Here is a 12,912-nt window from a genome sequence, read left to right as displayed (position 1 = left end):
TTTATGCTCAACATGAGTAAAAATGTAATATTAGAAAATGCATTCAAATCACATATGAAATTTGGCAAAGGTAGAGGAAGAAGAAATTCAAGATTTAGAGGATGAGGTAGAGATAATTTTTAGAGAACAAAAATAACTCATCAGAAAGATTTCAAAGATTAAAATCTAAAAGACATATAATACTTAATCAACCATCACAAATGTATGACAAGTGTAATGCTCAATGTTGCTATTGCAAGAAGTATGACACTTTGTGAGTGAATGTTGAAAGAAACAAACTAATGCAGGAAAGCAAAATGCAATTTTTTTTGTAAGCAATTCAAAGATGCAATGTCACCAATTTATTAAAGTGAATTTAACAACTATTTTTGATTAAGTTGTCTAAATAAATGAAATATTTAAATGATGACTTAATATCAATTTATTTGAATTAACGTAAAATAATAAAATATTATTATATGTCACTTTTCATAGTTTAAAATTAGAAGAGGGAAAATGTAAAGACAACTAAAAGGGATTTCACGAGTCTTTAGCTAATGAAACCGTCTACTTGGAGGAAGTGGATGAAAATCCATTCAGGTTGAAAATATTGTTCAAATATCTCACTTTGTAAAGAAATTTAAATTGGTGAAGCTTCTAATAGAAACTAATTTGAAGAAATCTAAGTGAAATTTGATTGAATGGTTATTTTAGTTCCTTAAGATGTATGTTTGCTACTATTAAGATTTAGGTATGAATATTTTTAATGAATAATTAAAAATATTATTGGTGAATGAAACCTTGAAATATTTATAAAGAATCCATTACCTTTGAGCTGGTTTTTTTTTTTAGGAAATAAAAGTTAAAGTTTTGCATTTGAACAAATACTATATTACCATATTATTAATAAGATCAATGAGAATGTATTACTTTTTGAGATAAAAATGTATTACTTTATAATTTTTTAAAAAGGAAATAAAAGTTTGAAGTTTACCATTGGACAAATAGTATTCTCATATTATATATATGAGACTAAGGCTGTATTTGAAAATTAAAATATAAGTTTTGAGCCAATTTGTATTTCAAAAGTCTATCCAGTGGAAGTTTATTGGCAAAGCTTAAAGTAAGATATATATAGGCTGTTCAAATATTAAAGGGAATATCAAATGTTGAGAATAATATTAATGCCAAGCTGGCCGTGGATATTTCATTCGACAAAGATTTAGGGATGCCGGGTAGTTCACTGACCAATACAGAATCCATTTTTAGCACATCGAAGTCTCTTGGCTATAGGCTAGTACCTGCAGCAGATTAATGAACCAGCCTCTCAGTTTGTCTCTTTTCAGATAGATGAGTAATCCCAGACTTATGTATGTCTTGGTTCCGTTGAACGGCGTAAGTTAAACAAATGAAGCTTTGCATACCTGAACCAGTATATGAAGCTCTTGCGTGGAGTTATATTCTTTGAAATTGGAGCTGGGGTATGCAAAAGAAGACGATCTTCACTTCCAGATGGCACTCAAAAACTTAAAGAGAATAACGTTGAAGGTTTGCTGGTGATTATGTGTGATAATAGAAGATACCTATGTTGCTGTAGCAGGTGCCTTTCTATATTTGATGATTTTAATACAGTATTTTGCGTGTTGGACTTGGGAATTTGAATCCATAATATTCAGCTAATAAGCTGTTCTGCAAAGATTTCTAGAGCCGATAAAGACTAAGCCTAAGGACATTCTTGCAAACAAAACTCCCAAGTATTTCATGATCGGGAGGCCATCAACTACAAATCTTTCCCAGCCTTGACACATGCAGAGGTGTTTGCTGCACTTCTGAGTCCAGAATTTAAGAGGTCAGGAATTCGGTTAATTATGTTCTGTTTACCATTTTAAAGCATTCCAACTAATTTATCTACGTGACGTGAAGTTTGAATTAGCAATTGCAGTTTGTTACGAAGTCCCCCAACTGTTTTCTGTAATGCTGATGGAAGTTTGGTAATTGGTGAATTTCTCTTGGATGCTAAATGCTAGCATTATGTGTTTGCAAATACTATGCTTAAATTTCAGGCATCTCTCAACTGTTTGACTGAATTCCATTGCAAGTAACTGGTACTTGTAAGTATATTGGCTCAAGAAACTCATAACTTTTAAAAATTGACCTTGCAGAACAACTGCTCGACAAAATGCATATGAAACATAATAAAAAATTTAAGGTCAGCATTGGTAAGGGTTCTTACAGTGGTATCAGAGCTTGGATCCTGCCAGCCTCCAGGCTGAGATCAGTTGTACACAACACAATTGGAATTGGTTCTTAATTTGGACAGTAGGCTAGGTTGTAATGGCAGGGTTGTTTAGCAATACACAAGCATGGAAAGACCTTGAACAAACTCAACAAAAACTCAGTCGTGAACTGCATTTTTTCAGTGACACGCTTTTCAGGAAATTTGGACCCCCTAAGGTTTCATCTTCATCTACAGGTGCAAGTAAGAGACCTCATGCTTTCACAACAAACGATGCAATTATGATAAGCCACCATAAGTATTGCACTCTTCCTTACAAGATACATGACCATCTTTCCTTGATATAATTTATTGGTGTCCAAGAAGAGGATGATGATGATTTGGAATCTTTAAATTCAAATCAACAACTTAAAAGAAAAGGAAATACAAAGTAGTTATGCAAAAATCTTCATGAAGAGTTTGATAAACATGCAGATTCAGCTCACAAGAACAAAATGATAGCATTTTTGGTAGTGACTCACATGAAGCTTCATCATCTTAGAGAGGAGATTCACAAGAGGATACCAAAGGAGAAATAAGCGTGACTTCCCTTGATGTGGAGCACGATATTAATCAAACCAACAAAGAGTTTGAGACATATGAAGATATTGACAACACTCATGAAAGAGAAGAACACAATGTTTCGGGTGAGAAATATTTCAAGTTTTTTGTTGGTAATCTTGAGATCCATATAGATATATCTTGTAGTGAGATGAGTTCTCCCGATGAATGTTGGAGTGAGCATAATTGTGTTCCTCCTTTTCTCCATGAAGAATAGATTGAAACTTCTTGTGTAATTGCTGATATAGTTTTGTTAAAAGATGATCTAATACAAGATGTGAATTAGTTGGAGTCCCAAGATATTTTTGACGAAGAACATGCATCTTTTTATGAAGAAGAATACCTTGAAAGTGATGTCCTAACAACAGCTTCAACCATGCAATCAGACCAACCCAATAAAGAAGAAACATATGCGACATCTTAACAAGAGTAGTATTCATGAGTTCCATTGGCATAGAGCATGCTGATTTAATAATGAATCACAAGAAGTTATAGATTTCACCATGTTGTGAGGTTTTCACATCATCGCCCCAAAGTTTTGGGGACCCCCTTTTTTCGGTTGCCTTAACAAGTTATTCAGAGTTGTCCAAAAGTTTTCGATTTGAAAATTTTACACCTTGGATGCCTTTGGGCCAGGAGGGATGTGGTTAGATTTATTTTTCACTTAGTGCGAAACTTGATTTTTCTAGAACATGTAATTTTATCCTTAGGCCAAACAAATTTCAAAAACAACATTTTTTTTTTAATGGTTAGAACAATAATCGGTAGGATAAATTTGCAAATATTTTGACTTAGACGGATTTTGAAAATTTGAAATAAGTGTATAAGCTTGAACTTATCCAAAATGTATTTGTTAGATTTAGTTATTTCGGAAAAACTTGAATTTTTCGGTGAAAAATAAAATTTTGATAGTGAAATTGAAATTGGAAAACCGATTTTGAATGCTAGAAAATGATTTATTTTGGTTAAAAAATTAAAATTGCATTGCAAAATTCAAAGTGGATTAAATTGCAAAATCTCATTTAATTGGTTGAAATATTGCTTAGAAGATTTTTAAATGCTGAAAGAAGTTGGTAATTTAGAATCGAAAATTGATTTTAGCTTGCTAAATTCAATTTTAATGATATTTTAATTGCTAAAACATTTTTTAAATGAAAATTTGGACATCTCCTAGGCTAACCTTGTTTCTATTTTGCAATTTTTGATCAAAACCGGCAATTAAATGGACTAATTTCACTATGAGCTAAGTAATTTTAACATAGCATTTAAATCTAGGCCTTTAATAAATGAGCTAATTTTATTTTGCTTTCCTCCAGGGCAAGTTGGCCCACTTGGAGAGCCAAGAAAATTTGGTATAAGAGGGGGCTCCCCCTCTTGTTTCCTCATTCCTTCTTCCTCCTCCTTTGGTGAGCAATTTTCTTCTAGAAGAGCAACTTGCCGATTTAAGCGATTTTTGGGCAGATTTTATCCTTGCTTGGTGGCATTTTCTTCTTCTGTCTTGGGCAAATTTCTGCCCTAGGTCAGATTTTGGAGCAGATCTGAATTTTCTCCAGGTTAATCAATTTTTTTTTGGGTATAATTTTCTTTCCAAAGGCTATGATTTCAACTTCCAGATTTGGGTGATTTTGCTTGGTGAAGAGGCTATGTGATCCAAGGGTTTGATTTTGGCAAATGTGGCAATTTCAAGAAAGTCAAAGTTCTGATTTTTGCTAGGGCATCATTATTTGCAAGGAGGCTTGAAATGTTCAAGATCTGATCCGAATTTGAAGAGGGCCCGGTTATTGGTAAAGGCAGATTTAAGGTAAAATTCTATTCATTTTAGAGGTGAAGATTGGGTTAAAGGTGGATTCTATTCCTTGTTCTTGCTTGGTTCGTTTTCTTTATATTCTTTTTGCATTCATCATCCACCACTTCATCATTCCATTGATAGGTTGAAGTTTGGAGAGATAAGTGTAGATTTCATTATAGGACACTTGGAGAGGCAGAAATAAGCTAGACCACCCTAGGTTTGAAGTTGGGAGATATAAGTATAGTCCATCCTAAGGTAACGAAGTCCATCCTAAGGTAATGAAGAGGTAGAAATAAGTGGTAGTCCCACGCCTAGGTTGAAGGTTGGAGATTAATAAGTGTAGAGATAGGACTTGGAGAGGCAGAAATAAGCTAGATTCCATCGATAGAAATAAGGTTGGAGATTGATAAGTGTAGTCCATATCATTTAGAACGAAGGGGCAAAAATAAGTGTTTAGGATGGTAGTGTTAGTGCAAGCAAGAACCCAAAGGGAACGAATACCAAAAAATACAAGGAAGACATGATGCCTAAGACCACCTTTTTCTCGAAAGCGAGGTGAATAAGTGATACCAATATTGGTATAGTGAACATGATATAGTTAAAGGACAGGTTGAAGGAAGGGCAATCCCCCATGGCAAAGAAGATCTACAAGAACGAAATTGTACACGCGGTGGCTTTCCCTCCTACCTTGCCTTGTCCGGAATTGGTAATGGAGTGTTCATCCCGATTTGATATTTTTACTAAGTCCATTTTTTATGAAGGGAAGAGAGTCTTGGCCAACATCAGTGGACAAGTGGTCTAAGAAGCATTTAATATTCCCCAATATAAAAGCATGATAGTGGTAATAATGGATCAGGCAGCTAAGTTATTTCAGGATAATTAGGAGGCTTACTTCATTCATCAAAAGCAGAATTGGCTACACGAAGGCAAGAAGGGAGTCACCAAGTCGGATTTCAAATCAGAGTATGGCGATCTCATTGTGCTTCTCGACTGGATCATGGGTGTGGCTCAAGGTATGCAATTCAAGAACTGGATTTACTTCTTTATTGATGAAATTGAAAATGGAAAGAGAAGATTTGATTGGGCTAAGATTATAAGTGAAAATTTAGAGTGGCAACCTAGGACTGTGCAAAATCAAAAGCAATTCTAGATAGGGTCCTATCTTTTCTATCTGATTGCGAGACTATATGAAAATCTTGGACTTAAGGCATTAGGAGTAATTGGCAATGGGTTGGGGCAATGTTTGTTGCATGAGTGCTATCCACAGCTTCATTTGCACAACACCAAAGATTATAAAATGTTTTATGACGCTTTTGCCATGAAGACGGTAAGGATATTGCAAGGGACACTTGCGAAGAGGCTCTCATCAAAAGCAAAAGCAAAACTTAAGAAGTATGGGAGTTGGTTCATCCAATTTCCACAATTCACATTTATTAGAATAGCAGGAAGTACAATTTGTCCCAAGAGACTTCCAAGGTACCCACCCAACAAGGTAATTTTGATGGAGTTGGCTAGGCAACTTGAGCATTATGAAAAAATGATGAAACTTAAAGGTGAGACAGGGATTACCTTCTCATTTGGAATAGGCAATGATACTTGCCCCAATCTTGTCGCCTTTGTAGCTGTAGAGAAAGAGTTAGAATGGTATCATGTAGGATGGTATAGAGCAAGGCAAGGATTTGATCCCAATGGTCTTATCAAAGCATCTCACAGAAACACATTTAAACATGTTCCTACTATAAAAGATTTTTGGGCCAATCCCTAGGATGACTTTCATGTGAGAAAGCTAGCTTTTTCAAGATTGTTAGTGAACATGATGAGGGAAATCAGGTGGAGAGGCCTTGATATTCCCGATCAACTAGAAGATGATGAAAGTGTGCTAAGAGAAGATTATGATATAGTGGATGGAACGGAGTTGAGTCTAGTGGATTGGGATGATCATTAGGATCCTTCCTTGGAGGTAGTTACAAGGATAGTTGATCTGCACACTGAGTCATGGTACAATGAAAAGTTAAGGCAATTACAAAGTTAGAAGGTACGCCTTACTTATGAGAAGATGAAACCAAAGGAAGGTCCAATAGAGTTAGTTGGACAAAAAGGTGAAGACAGTAGCTAGCAACAAAGAACAGTTAAGAGCAAGAAGAGAAGTTTGGAGGTTGAGAGAAGTAAAGAACGTTGGGAACCTTTAGCAAAGAAATAGAATGCAACATCATCAAGGGAGAGCATAATTGAGGCTAGAAGCCAAGAGGATAATATGAGTGGACATGGGGCCATAGTAGAGGTGAGCTCTAATTCAAAATCAAGTGGTTACAGTGATAGCATCGAGTACTCTCCTCTCTCAGAGAACCAACATGGAGATGATGTGATAGTCACTAGTGAAGAAGAGGATATGCCAATTGATATTGAGGAAATAAGCCAGGCGCCTGAGGCCGTTGGTGATGCTTTGCTAGTCAAATTGAATCTAGATTTGGGGAGATGCACGACACCACTATGGTTAAGGAAAATGCTTATGCCAAGAGGCGAGGTGGTGATTGTCCAAACAATTAAAGATATCCAAGGATTAGTAGAAAAGGGTGATAGTGAGAACCAGAAGCAAATTGCAAAAATGGTGGCAAAGGAGGAGGATGTCAATGAGACAAAGTTTGGATCAATATTGGATGAGTTGGTGAAAGTTGCCATCAAGAAGAAACATTTGGGCACCCTTGCCTCCATCAATGCCTTTATTAGATATGCGAAAGAATATGAGAAAGATCATGAGAAGATATTGCAAGTAGCAAGCAACATGATGAATTCAGTTGAGCTCAAGATGAAGCATATATTTTGCCCTCCCATGAAGGAAGTCAACGACATGCTAGCCAAGTTCATCACTTTGGCTAAAAGGATGAAAGAAAAGGGTAGAACTATATTAGAAGATCATTTGATGTAAGCCTAAGTGGCAAATTCTCCTTCTTCTTAGGTAGGATAGGTGTTTGATTCTGATTGGCTACCAATTTGGTGCCTTCTCATTGGTTGCCACTTTTCCTTTTTTTCATTGGTCCATTGGTGAGGTGGCATCTTCTCATTGGCCGATGGGGTGGCAACCCTAATTAGGGTTTTTAGGATCCAATCTAGATCATTGATTTTGCCTCGTAATCTCTACTGTTGGTTGTAATTTTGGCCTCTATATAATGCCATTTGCTCTCATTTGTAAAGGGTTGAAGAAAATTGTTGCTAAGATAATACCAAATTTGACTCTCTTTATCATTGTTGTGAGTTGCATGGTGATTAAGAACACTTGGTGTTATTGCATAGTTTCTACTTCCAATAGTTAGAATTATATTTCATTGAAGTTGCTAAAGTAGATTTTATTTCAAGAAGGTTGTTAAGTAAGAGTAAGAGTAGATGGATTGTTGCATGGTGATTTAGTGGATGTTTGATAGGGATCTATAACTAGGCCACTAGGATCCTGGCAGCTTGTTGGGAAGCCTTGCATGGTAATCTAGTCTTTTCCCTTAAATCATTGTATCTATGGAGGTGTTGATGCGAGTTTTGTATCACTTACATAACATATTAGGATTTGGATATTCGATATGGGATATCAAACATACAACTCCTCTCTTGAAAAGTTAATGCTCATGAGACATGAGTATAACTCCAATGTTCCTTACATCGTTGGATACTCGCTCAGTTTTATTGATGTGATTTGCAGGTAATCACATAGGCAGCCTTACGCTATTCATTCAAGGATGACTTGGACTTTGGTGGGATGAAGGTGATGGCGGCTCGATTTGTGAAATGTGCGGGTGGCAGATAATGCTGATGGTAGTGATGATGGAGGGTGTGTCTGCCAATGGTGATGTTGATGGGAAAGTGATGGTCGTGGAAGGTGAACGGATGTGCTCTAATACTTAACTTACTCTTCTAACTTGCTTCTCTGAGCTTTGACTACCCAGCTATTCACTATTCTACTCCTACTCCTATGAATGGAAGGTTAGCAAATGGATGGGGATCGAACCTAATGAAAGCTGACCAGCGGCCTCACTTCCACAGGTGCAATGATTCAAAGGAATGATAAACTAGTTTACTACACAAAGCTTCCCAACCAGCCGCTAGGATGCTAGTGGCCTAGTATTGATCCCTATCAAACATTTACCAATGCTACCATACAACTATCCACCTACTTTACTTTCACTTGAACAACTTAAACAACTTGAAATGAAATCTAACTAAGTGGAAGTAGAAAACATGCAATAACACCCAATGTTCTTGATCAACATACCAATCGCAACAATGAAAAAGAGAGCATTTTGGTATTATCTTCGCAACAATTTCTCCAACACTTTACAAATGAGAGCAAATGGCCTTTTATAGGGGCCAAAAATGCAATGGACAGTGGAGATCAAAACAAGATCAACGATCCAGATTGGATCCTCAAAACCCCAATTAGGGTTGCCACCCCATCGGTCAATGAGAAGCTGCCACCTCATTAATGGACCAATGAAAAAAGTGCAAAAAGTGGCAACCAATGAGAAGGTGCCAAAATGGTGGCCAATCAGAAATAGACACTTGTCCTATTCTAGAAGAAAGGGAAATTACCATTTGAGCTTACATCAAATGATCTTCTAATATAAATCTTCCCTTTTCTTTCATTTTCTTAGCTAAGGCAATGAACTTAGCTAGCCTTTCATTAACTTCTCCCATAGGAGGACAGGGTGTGTGCTTTGCCCTGAGTTCCGTTGACTTCGCCATGCCACTTGCTGCTTGTAGTATCCTTTCGTGATCCTTCTCATATTCTTTCTCAAATCCAATAAAAGCATTGAGAGAGGAAAGGGTGCCCAAATTCCTTTTCTTGATAGCAACCTTTCCCAACTCATCCAACTTCGATCCAAAATCTGTCTCGTTGACATCTTCTTTGCTAAGGGGGATTGTCCTTCCTTCAGTTTGTCCCTCATCTGTATCATGTCCACTGTACGGATATTGGTGTTGGTTATTCACTTCATTTTCGAGAAGAAGGAAGTTTTGGGCTTCATATCCTCTTTGTCTTTCTTAGTGTTCGCCCGCTTGGGATTCTTACTTGCACTATCATCCTCCATGCTCGTCGCCCTATTACGGGATTGTAGAGTGGTGGACTAAAAGGCAAGAAGAACCAAGTGGAGCAATCCGTAGACTAGAACGAAAGATGGATGTCAGCTTAAGCACTCCTTGCAACTCTAGATGATGAAAATTCACCTTAACCAGTAAACTTACAGTGACTTTTCGGAACCTAGGATATGACTTTCAAGAAGTTCAAATCCCTTTGCAAATTAGAAATTTATCATGCAATTCACCTCCAAATAAAATTTTCCAACCTAGGGCAAAAATCGCAGCCACTTGCAAAAATCAGAATTTTATCTCTCACAAATTTTGGCTCCCACAAATTTTGGCCTCCACAAATTTCGGCTCCCACAAATTTCGGCCTCCACAAAATTCGCCAAGCAAGAAAAGTGCAGATCTGCTCTTGCAAAATCACCAACGCCTTGAGAAGGAGAAGTGAGAAGTGAGGAAGAAATGGGAGAGAGGCCTCCTCTTATACCCAACTTTCTTCTTGGACCCTGGGTGAAAGAAAAACAAATAATTAATGCAAAATTATGGCCCACAATTAAATACTTAACTAAAATTAATTTTGCCATGATGAAAATTAACTTTTAAAATTGCCAATTAGTTCTAAATTGCAAAAAGAAATTAAATGGTGCCTTGGAGATGTTAAATATTTCCATTTAATGAGGATTTAGTAATTAATACGTCATTAAAATAGGATTTTGGCTAACCAAAAGCCATTTTTCAATATTAAATTACCAATTTCATTAAAGGCAAAAAGTTTTCAAGACAATTTTAATCTATTAAAATCAATTTTTTGCAATTTCTTACCCAAATCGATTTTGCTATGCCAATAAATTTATTTATTTATTTAATTTTTTTGACAAAAATAAAATAAAATTTCTTCTATAGCCAAAAATCGATTTTTGTAATTTTATTTCACCATCACAAAAATTAATCTTTTTCACCAAAAATAATCAAGATTTTCCAAAAGACCAAATTTAACAAAATTTTTATTTTTGAAAATTATCCAAATTTATACAATTATATTCAAATGTTCAAAAGAAAAATGTCTAAGTATGAAATTTACAATTTTATCCTACCAAGTGTTGCTCTTTAAAATTTGTTCGGCTCAAGGAGGAAATTGGTGGCTCTAGAAAATCAAGTTGAAATCGGGTGAAAATAAATCTAACCTTCTTCCCATTGGCCCTGAAGGTGTCCAAAGCTCAAAATTTTCAAAACTCAAAATTGTTGGACAATTAAAAAATTTGCCAAGGCGATTAGGAAAAAGGGAGTCCCTAAAAATTTTGGGGCAATGGTGTGAAAACTTCACAACAGGAGGTAGAGCCGCTGGTTAGCTTTCATCAAATTTGATTCCCATCCATTTGCTAATCTTTCCATTTATAAGAGTAGGAGTAGAGGAGCAAGTAGTTGATTAGTCGGATTTTCATTCTAAGAAAGTTAGGAAGATAAAAGTCATTAGAGCATTATTGCCCCTATCGTCGCGACCCTCAACATTATCTGGCGCAAGACCTTCCATCATCACCACAATCAACATCATCTGGCGCTCATACAAAATCATCACCATCACATCAGAAGTCCAAGTTATCCTTAAATGAACAATGTAAGGCCGCCTACGTGATTACTAGCAAACCACATCGATATAATTGAGTTAGTATCCACAGGGGTAAGGAGCATTGGAGTTTTTTTCATGTCTTCATGAGTATTAACTTTTCAAGAGAGGAATTGAGTGTTTGATATCCCATATCAAGTGTTCAATTGCTATATGTTATGTAGTGGTACAAAATTGACATCAACACACCAGTGCTTCTTTCATTGACCATAGTGTTGTCCTACCATTCATACTTGAGGAATGCAAGGCTTCAACTACTAAGTTTGATGCTTTTGATGGTGGTATTGGTCTTACAAGTAAAGACAAATCTTAAATTTTATTGTGTTGCAACTCAAGTCAGTTTGACGAGCTTAACCAAGTTCAAGAAGCCTTTGACTTGAAGCAGAGTCGTAAAATGGCATTTCCAAAATTAAGACAATGGATAGTGGGACTAAGTTGGAAAGAGAGAATTCTTTTCAGATTGTGGATAACCATATTTGTGTGTTGAGTGCTGATTGGACATTTGATAATCCACTCTTTGAGTCGGATGAGGAATTTCTTTCTGACTCCACTAGTGAAAATGGATTTGATTGCAAGTTCTGAGACCTAGGTGTGGTTTCTAGTGATGAAGTAAGGTCATAGTATTGGACTGGTGGATCAATTTCTAGAGCAAGTACTGCTGCCCATTTTTTGATCAGCTTACACATGAGTTTGGAATGTGAACAACAAATGAGTTGGATGGATTCTTTGGTTCAGCGAATGAGTAGTTCTTGGTTGCAGACTAATGGTAGTTGTGATTTGATCACAGGAGATTAATTTTCAGCCACTTCTATAATCATAACTCCTATGTATTCAAAGGTATTTTAGATCATTGACTATTGTACTAGATTCCCCGCACTATTGGTGCTAAACTTAGTCTTCATACAATTTGATGTGGTGCACTTGCAGACTTTAGTGCAGCTAGTTTGGGTCATCCTTTGAGCACAACTGAGTTATTCTTCACTTGGAGGTTAGTTGTCAATGATACGGTTTTAGTTGTTGACCACAAAAGTGATACCTAGTTGGCTGACTTTAGGGTTGGTTTTGTTGAGTGGTGTTTACCGAAAACAACTGGTTGGAGGAGCTAGAGAGATTTGTATCTCCTCCTTGATAGAGGTTGGCATAATGATGAGCTCCCATCATCATGTGGTGTTAGAGCTATCTATGGCTTCAGCTGGAGAGAGGTTCTTAGTTGGATTGAGGATGTTCTCATCCATGGTAGTAGCATATAGCAAGGTTCACTTGACTGATTCGGCATGTGGGGTGATTTGGGTTCTTGGCATTGAAATGTTTAGTGCATTCCTTTAGTCGGAACTTGATGTGTTGCTTCACGGCTCTAGTTATGGTGGTGATTATATTAGAGTAGTGCAACAAATTAGTGGAGCAATATTTCTGAGGTTGATGTGGGATCCTAGTATATGGTTTCGACAAGCAAATGTAGTTTTCTTGAGGGAAAGCAATCTTTGAGGAGGGAGGACTTTAATGTCCCCAATTTATTAAAGTGATAATAAATTAAATTAATTTTTATTAAGTTGCTGAGAATAAATGAAATATTTAAATGATGCCTTAATATCAATTAATTAAATTAAAATAAAATAATAA

At 36.3% G+C, this 12,912-nt stretch overlaps 1 protein-coding gene across 4 annotated transcripts in view; it reads left to right on the top strand.

Moving 5' to 3' along the window:
- The first annotated feature begins 1,054 nt into the window (after positions 1 to 1,054).
- LOC149572529 (uncharacterized) overlaps positions 1,055 to 12,912 on the top strand; it is an 87,843-nt gene continuing 75,985 nt past the window's right edge. Inside the window, exons 1-2 of one of the 4 annotated variants that reach the window (XM_089813645.1) lie at positions 1,055 to 1,579; positions 1,677 to 1,828. The gene's annotated coding sequence lies outside the window, so the exon portion shown is untranslated. Of the gene's footprint in view, positions 1,829 to 12,912 lie in introns of all 4 variants that reach the window. The other 3 variants (XM_089813648.1, XM_089813646.1, XM_089813647.1) reach the window with 3 other exon arrangements.

Source organism: Cupressus sempervirens, chromosome 2 (genome assembly GCF_028749045.1).
Source record: "Cupressus sempervirens isolate cs-2001-9-10 chromosome 2, ASM2874904v1, whole genome shotgun sequence".
NCBI lineage: Eukaryota > Viridiplantae > Streptophyta > Pinopsida > Cupressales > Cupressaceae > Cupressus > Cupressus sempervirens.
This window is presented reverse-complemented; position numbering and strand designations above follow the sequence as displayed.